Source organism: Petaurus breviceps, unplaced genomic scaffold (genome assembly GCF_028583685.1).
Source record: "Petaurus breviceps papuanus isolate PSGF00001 unplaced genomic scaffold, PetGlider_PUasm1.0 154, whole genome shotgun sequence".
NCBI lineage: Eukaryota > Metazoa > Chordata > Mammalia > Diprotodontia > Petauridae > Petaurus > Petaurus breviceps.
Window position 1 is genome coordinate 6,649,214 of NW_027185715.1, and position 9,191 is coordinate 6,658,404.

The window sequence follows — 9,191 nt, forward strand, 5'->3', positions numbered from 1 at the left end:
TGATTAATCATTCACATGGCATCTCTGAATCCGAGGTCTGATTATATCACTAAGATATTCAAGAACATCTAATTCCAAAAATCTATCTCTTCCTTTCTATCTCCTCTACTTCTTGCCTCTGCCTCCATTCTGGCCCTCCAACTGCCTGTAGCAGCAAGCACCCCAGTGTCCCCAGGGTGGCTGCCAACACAGGTTCTTAGATCTGCTTTTCTAAAGGGAAGCAACTCAAAATGGGTCAATGATCTTGTTTTAATCAATCAAACAAAAGGTCACAGCTAGTTCAGGGGAAAAAGTCAGCACCCCGAACTTCAGAGTATTACAGACAGGTTACAAGCAGAAATTATAAGACAGAGAAACAAACAGATCAAGCAGACAGACCTCCAACTGTCCAAACTTTACATCCATACCTAGTCAGCTAACAGAGAGGGAAGCATCAACATCTGGATTTTCAAAGCCTGGGGGCTCTCAACTGCTGCCCAGAATCTCATCTGGTCAAATCACACAACACTTCTCAAAGGAAGCCCCAAAACAAAGTCTTACATCAGGGTTTATATAGCCTTCACCTGGCTCAGAGAATGTAACAACCCTCTTGACCCATTATCCAATCAAAAAGTATCTCCTGAAAAATAAGCCTCCCAACACAAGCTCCAGGTGCACTTAAGGCTATCCAAGGACCTAGGGGCAGGGAAGATCTTAAATTTATATTCCCTTTACATTCCCATTACACTGTATCTGTTCAACTTCAGGCCGCCATCCTGGCTGTCTTCTTGTCTTTAGTTTTCTCCCCCTTCCTGGACCCTACAGTTTCTGACACAGAGTTCTCCAGGACATGCCCCTAACCAGTGCCTCCCTAATATCTCATGTCCACTATCCAGAACCTCTGGTCTTTTGACCTCTTTGCTGATGCAAGTAAGGGTAATGACTTACTTCAAGGAGAGCCTGAGGATTACATTAATATAAGAATCCAACAACAAAGGGCAGAGAGACACTATTCTTCAAGGAACTAAAGATAATTATGAGAAAACGAAATTTATAAAAGCTTTCTAAAAGAAATGTGCTTGTAATGGTACTGTGATTGAACATCCTGAATAGGGTGAGGTTATCCAGCTTCAAGGTGACCAGAGAAAGAACATTTGCCAATTCCTCCAGAGAGCTGGTATTATTAGGAAGGAGTAGCTAAAGGTTCATCATTCCTAAAATGAGCAAAAATACATGGATTATTTCTTGAATAGTTTGTTTTCTAAGCCAAATTGGCTACCTTATGAAATGAGTGTCTGCAGTAAATGGACTTTTCATTTAATCATTCAAAGTTCTATTCACATCTGCATGATTACAGAAAACATGTCTGTAGGCTAGTAACACGTAAGAAATTTGCAGTAAGATGGTAACTAAGTACTTTATTCATCCTAACACATTTCCAATGGAAATATTTTGTTTTGAATATTTATTACTCAGTTTAATGCTTTTCCCTTGATTTAAAATGTTTTTTGTTGTTGTTGTATTAAACCATGTATGTTGCAGTTTAACTATATAAAAGTTTATATTAACAACGAACACAAAAAAACTCCAATAGCTCCATACTGTTTTGGAGATAAACTATTAATTCTTCTGTTGTGCATTGTCGAAGAACTGATTTAGAATTACGTTCTGACTGCTTACCTAAATCATTATTTACTACAATTGTAGAGGAGAAAATGGGTCAAGAGATAGAGACACATCCCAAGATGATTAAGGTTGAACTTCTATAAATTTGAGAAGACTTCCACCACCTTGGCCAATAAAATAAAATGAGCCTAGTACAAAATTAAGACTCTGATAAATGCTGAGTCAGTGAGACAGACATCAAGTTGAACCCTGTCAAGAAGTCAATGTTTTTACAAAATGCAGCTCTTTGTAATTATCATATTGCCACAGAATTATGGGTTCTTTAAATGCCAGCCTTTTACATCCCCCAAGTTGGAGAAGGAAAATAACTTTTTGGGGAGGGAATAAATCAGAATATAGTCAAGGCATGATGATGTAGAAACTGTGATAGAGGGGATGTAGGAAAATTGGGACACTCATGCACTGCTGGTGGAGTTGTGATCTGATCCAACCATGCTAGGAAGCAATTTGGAACTATGATTAAAAAGCTATAAAACTGTGGAAACCTTTTGATGCAGCAATAACACTACTAGATTTATATCTGAAAGATATTAAAAGGGGGGAAGGACCTATTTGTATCAAAAATGTTTATAGCAGCTCTTTTTGTGATAGCAAAATTGGACATTTCAGGGATGTCCACCAATTGGGGAATGACTGAACAAATCGTGGCATATTGTTGTAATGGAATTCTATTGTGCTCTATGTAGTGGTTAGAAGAATTATTTCAGAAAAACCTGGAAAGGTTTAAATGAACTCATGCAAAGCAAGTTAAGCAGAGCCAGGTCAACATGGTGCACAGTAACAAAATTTCTGTATATAGGTAGAATCATTAACTTCAGAGGGAACATTTTCTGACTTCTCTTGCAGAGGAAGATTACTCATAGACCAAAAAGTTCTCAAATATTTAGTATAATATCTGAGCTCCAAACTGGACTTATATTCTTATAAATTAGCAGAGTAGTGACCAGGCAATAGGTATTAAATGTGACAATAACATCCAGCCAGGCTGGCATGATTTTCCCAGTATTTTGCTACCTGTTCCAACTTCTCAGTCTTGGATCAGTTATGTGAGAAATTAACCAACCTCTGAATTCTAGAGTTCTTCTAGTAAAAAACAGACCTGCTAGTATATTGAACAGGACATTTGTGAGTAGAGGAAGTCAGAACTGATTGGTGAAGATTGTGGAATAAAAGGGGTCTCAAAACCAGGGGACTAGGACACCCGTATGCTAAACTCAGTAGTTGCCAATAGTTAATGCAAACTGTTATCTTTGAGGAAAAAAAAATCACTTAATACTGGTGGACCCAATTAGACCCAAAGTTGGTAAGCCTAAATTCTCTAAGGCATGTCCTAATCTTCAAACACTGGTAGGTTCAAACTGGAAAGGTGTTGAGTATGGCCTGGCAATAGTTTTCATAATAACAAAATCAGTCCATCAAAGTTCCTAGAGATTCATCACTAGGTGGGCCTTGGGAGGTTTAATTTTTTGGCCACAATACCTAAAGCCCATAATGAAACCACATGTCCTTGCTATATGAAGCACTATTTGATACATTTATGATGAGTCCTCAAAATCTCTTATGTAGTTTGAGATATTTCTAATGCTAGGGACTAGAAAAACTGAGCCCATAGGAAATGGTGAGAAATGAAAAGTACTATTTCCTTGGACCATGCTGCCTATAAATTATCTTGAAGGAACTCCTTTGTTTCTAATCATAATCATAATAATAAAATGATAAACTGACATTTGTATAATTGTTTAAGGTTTAAAAAGCACTTGACAAACATAGTTTAATTTGAACATTATTACAACCCTGTGAAGTAGTTATTGGTTATTATAATCATTTTACAGATGAGAAAACTGAGGCTTGAGGAAGGTAAATGGCTTGATCATGGTCATGCCTTCAGCAAGTATCAGAAATGTACTTTTATTCCTTGCTCTAAGCCTGGGACTCTGGCTATTGAACTGTGTTGACTTTCCATCAAAGTTTCCTTTGTCCCATTAATTTCTTCTAGTAAATATTAACTATTTAAGTACCATGTATAAAGTTAGTCACTGTATAGGACACAAAGATTTTTTTAAAATATAGTGCACACATAAAGAACTACAGTATAGCACAGAGTAGAATGTTTTCAATACTATCAGTAGTCAAAATAAGCTGGAGTTCAGAGGGCATATCCAATTGGAGAGAGTTTGATCAGAGAAGCCTTCTTGGAAGAAGAGATGTTTGATAGGAGTTTTGAAAGGTGGGTAGGATTTCAACAGTTAGAGGGAAAATCGCAACAATCTGAGTGCAGAGTAGGTTGTACAAACATGGGAGATCGGAAAAACACAGTTTATTTATGTAAAAGAAGTAGCCCCACTTGACTGAAGCATGGCAAAGTAGTGGTAGTCAATACATATTCTAGATTAACACATAAAATGGGCTTACAAACTTCTTTTCTCTCAGCATATTAAATAGATTGGATGTGGATGAAGATATATTTATAATGTTGCCAAAATATAAAGAAAGGAAGAAGAGTCTTTTGCTGAAAGAATCCTCTGGTAGATGGCTAAACTGCTTGATCTCCTTCATTTTATTGCAGTCACAGGGACAAGCAACAATATGCCATCCCTGACCAAACAGATACCTTTGACCACAGCAGATCTGTGTTGGGCATCTTACTGTCGCTTCTGAGAGGCTTTTGATTGCTGATTACATTTTAAAAAAAATTCTATATTCTAAACATAAGAAAAATGGATTTCAACTTTCTCCAAATCTTCCCATCTGAAGATTATTTTCTGGAAATCAGACATTATGACCTTCAGAATTAAAACAGGCCAACTACTGAGTTGAGAGACAAAACTTTTATAGAAAAGCTAGTGCTACGTGGCACAGTGAATAGATCACCAGCCCTGAAGTCAAGAGGACCTGAGTTAAAATCCGTTCTCAGACACAACACAAAAACTAACCATATGACCTTGGGCAAGTCACTTAACCCCAATTGCCCTAGCAAATAAAAAAAGAAAGAAAAGCTACAAATTTGTCGCCTAAAGCCTTGTGAAGTTAATGACTTCTAAAACTGACATACTAACAAGTTTAGTTTCAACTTGATTACATGCAGAAAGTCACTCCAGATATAATTACTTTGTCCATGATTTACCTCTCTATTGACACCATGGCCCTTAGAACTGCTTGCTGAAATAGTTATCAATTCCTCTTCATGGGATCAAAGAGTGTAGTATCACATAAAGACACCTTCTCCATGAATAATAACATTACATATTGAAACTAATGCTAATAGCCTAAGGCTACTACCTATTAATGCTAAATAACTTAATGCTACTACTTTTCACTCTATTATCTCTAATTTTTCCTATCTCTCTTGTTTATATATAGGTATTGGTATGCTGTTTCTAGCATTAGACTATGAGTTCTTTAAGAGTAGGGTCTGTCTTTGGCCTTTCTTTATATCACCAATACCTAGTACAACATCCAGCAAAAGTAGGTCATTAAAAAATTATTGACTGACTACCTTCATAATGTATTTAATTTAAGAACTCTTGATATAGATAAAAAGACAGATAAATAGCACAGTCAAATAATGTAGTGTGCAGTAATGAAGCATTTGGATGTGACTTTTAAAAAATGGAAATTTCTTTTTATCATACCTTTGATACAATTGCAAGGTATTTTTAGCAAAAAAAAATCATTTTATTTTTTTGAACTGTGTACTTTTGCACACACCAATAAAATGTTAATTAGTTTCCACATAATAGCTTTTTGACAATTCCACCTGAAACGTGTTCTGATTAGCTTCATATTTTTGTGACTACTATATAGGATAAGTTGGCAAAATGATAAAAGTTAGATAATAGGGATGGCCAGCATGGAATTCTGAGGAATTCTTCCTATTTTGTTATTTTAGTATGTTTGCATGGACCCTGTCAAGAAGTCAAAATTTTTAGAAAATGAAGCTCTGTAACTCCATTATCTTGCTGCCGAATTACAGGTACAATTATATGTTAGCCTTTGATACTACGTAAATTGGAGAAGAAAAACATTTTTTTTGGTAATTCAGAAGAAAGTCAATGACAGGCATCATCAAGACACAATAATGATGTCAAAGGTGTAACAGAGGGGATTTAGGAAACCTGGGACATGCATTTTAGGTGAAATTGTGAACTAATCTACCCATTCTGGAAAACAATTGAGGACTATGTCCAAAGGGTTATAAAACTATGCATATCCTTCAATGCAATGATACCATTAATAATTCTGTATCCCAAATAAATTAAAAATGAGGGAAGGGAGGAACAATTTCTACAAAAATATTTTATAGCAGCTCTTTTTGTGGTAACAAAGAATTGGAAATTGAGCAGTTGGGAAATGACTGAACTTGTGGTATATGATGGTAATGGAATTCTATCGTGGTATAAGAAATGATGAACATCATTTTGTAGTGGCATAGAATTGGAAATTGATGGGATACCCATCTGTTGAGGAATGGTGAATGAGTCGTGGCATATGAATGGAATGGAATACTACTATTCCATAATAAATGGTGAACAGGCAGATTTCAGAAAATCCTGGAAAGATTTACATGAACTGATGCTGAGTGAAATAAGCAGAACCAGAAGAACATTTCTCACAGTAACAGCCACATTGTGTGATGACAAACATTGAAAGACTTTCTCAGGTTTTCCCAGCAATGTAATGATAATTCCAGAAGACTGATGATGGAAAATGCTATCCATATACAGAGAAAGAATTATACAAATTGAATGCAGATGGAAGTATACCGTTTTCTCTTTTTTTCTTTCTTATGTTTTTTTCTCTTTTGTTCTGATTTTCTTTTACACCATGACTAATGCCAAAATATGTTTAATATGATTGTACATATATAGCCTATATCAGATTGCATGCCATATTGGGCAGGGTGGGGGAGATTTAGAAATTAAAATCTTATAAAAGTGAGCATCAAAACTATAAATAAATAAATTTTAAAAAAGAAATTATGACAAGGATGATTTCATTAAAACCTGAAAAGATAAATGAACTGATACAAAGTGAAGTGAGCAGAACCAAGCAAACATTGTACATCATAACAGCAATAATATATGATGATCAACTGTGAATGACTTATTCTCGGCAATACAATTATCCAAGACAATGTCCAGGGACTCTATGAAAAATGCTATCCACCTCTATAAAAAGAAGTGATGGAGTGTGAGTGCAGATCAAAGTATACAATTTTTCACTCTGTGTGAATGTTTAGTCTATGTTTTCTTTCACATGACTATATGAAGATATGTTTCACATGATTGCAAATATATAATTTTAATCAATTGGCTTACCATCTCAAGTTGGCAGCAGGGGATGGAGAGAATTTTGAACTCATTTTTTAAATGACAGTTAAAAAATATTTTTACATGTAATTACGAAAAATAAAAGACCAAAAGAAGCTGTGATCGAACTACAAATATACATACACATATACATGCATATACATAGAAACATATGTGTCTATGTCTGTGCATGCATACACAGAGTTGTTTCTGTTGTCTGAGCTAAAGGAAAATCACTTTTAAAAAACAAAGAAAAAAATCTTCCTTCAAATCGTTCCTTCTCCATCAGCTGATTTAAGTTTAGCACATTTTTTTTAATTAAGTAGAGGTCTCATTCAAGTAATATATTCCTCTAGCTTAATGATGCTAACCTAATTTTTTCAAAAGAATTAAAAGGCATTAAGCATGGATTAAAGAAACATTAATATCATCATGAATTTTGGGGGGCATTAATTTATTTGTTATAGAGCAAGATGTGGTAAAGAAGGCATTTTCTAAAAAAAAAAAAGGAGTTGTTTCCCTTTCCACTGTGCACCCCTCTTGGACCATACATAGATCAAATTTAACTCTGGTCTGGCCATAGAAATTGAAAACAATATCAAGTTATTAAAGGTTTGAAATGAAATATTGCTTATATGGTCTCAATTTATTTCATTATACTTGCTGAGGCTGAAAAGAGTAAAGTGACTTTGTGATTCCCTCAACCTATTTAAAGGGATTCCCTTTGTGTATTAGCTAAAAAGGCATTAGACAAAACCATATAAGGAAGGGTCATGGATTATGGCTGAGTCAGCAGACCCCTTACTTTGTAGGAAGTCTATCACAGCTTGTTTTCTGAACTCTTTCCTTTACTAAGTTCATCTCTTAAAAGTTTAAAGATGGAGATTCATATGTATAATTGATAGCCTAGCAACACATGTAGGCCTCCCATAAAATGTCCTTCAGATGAAGATGCACTTAGTCCTCACATTAAGTCAACAAATAGTTTATTTCATTCAGCTGTTGTTTTAAAATAGGCTTCTGAGAACAATGGGACTGTTTGTAATTTGGGCATTCACAGCCCAAATTTGAGCTACCTAATTTATGAGGAAAGAAAACAGAAGAGAACCAGATGAAAGCCATCTAAGAGAGGCAGTGATGGATATGAGGAATAGTCAGAGGACAATTAGGCTTATGAATTATACATAGACCAGCAAAAAGCTTGTAAGCTTTTGTCATATAGATTTTCCTTAACTAAACCACTAACTGCAAAGAAATGGGAACAATGCCCAAGTCATGAACTTAGATTTCTTTTGCAAACATTTCAGTAGAAAGCCAGAGGAAGAACGGGAATCAGCGTAGGGACAAGCAAGAACTCATTTAAAGAATTTTTTTTTAAGTGGAGATATAAATAAGGATGACCTATTATACAGAGTTAGCAAAAATTCTTTTATTTTGGAAAATAAGAAGGATTGTTATTGTTCTCATATTAATATCCTTAAGGAAGGAAAACTATCATTAATGAAGAAAGGAAAACAGGAAATTATTTAATAGGAAATCAATTTTCAATGTTAGCAATATCTTAATAAACTGATTAGTGTATTTCTAAATGTTAATTCTGCTTGAGGTAAAAACCGTATTAAGAGACTATCAAATCCTATAAGCTAGTATACCATTATACAATAGAATTTTAGAATCAGAAAAGACCTAGAGGTGACCTCTAGATCATTTTACTTTCTTCAGGGAAACTTCATCTCAACTATTCTAGGCACATGAAATTCTATTCTGCTTTTGGAGTTCTGGAATATATTCACCACCTCAATGAGTCATTCCAATACTTAACCCTAAGGCTATTCCTGTACATGCACTGAGGAGTGGAAATAAGAGGCCATTACCTAAGTAATTCAGCCTCAAATCACTTTTATTTAGAAAACACAGCTATTTAAAGTAAAAATGTGGTCAAGACTTGAATAATCTCAGTAAAATTGCCTTCATTTTTTTTTGTCTTGAGACAGTTGATATCTTGACTAAATCATCGCTGCCATTTATGTCCAATTTTATGCATACCACATTTGCCTTCCAAAAATACTGAATGGTCTAGAAAAAGGGGGATATTTGGATGAGTTTTCTTGCCCTTATACATTTATAATGTTCATACTATATTCATACGGACAAGGATACTTACCTCCAGGATAAATTTTGGAATTGCTTTTAGAATACTGACATATCTTCACAACT

General features: G+C 34.8%; 1 pseudogene; it reads left to right on the forward strand.

Annotated features, from left to right (window-relative positions):
* The first annotated feature begins 860 nt into the window (after positions 1–860).
* On the forward strand, positions 861–1,197 carry LOC138156160 (eukaryotic translation initiation factor 1b pseudogene; annotated as a pseudogene).
* The last annotated feature ends 7,994 nt before the right edge of the window (positions 1,198–9,191 follow it).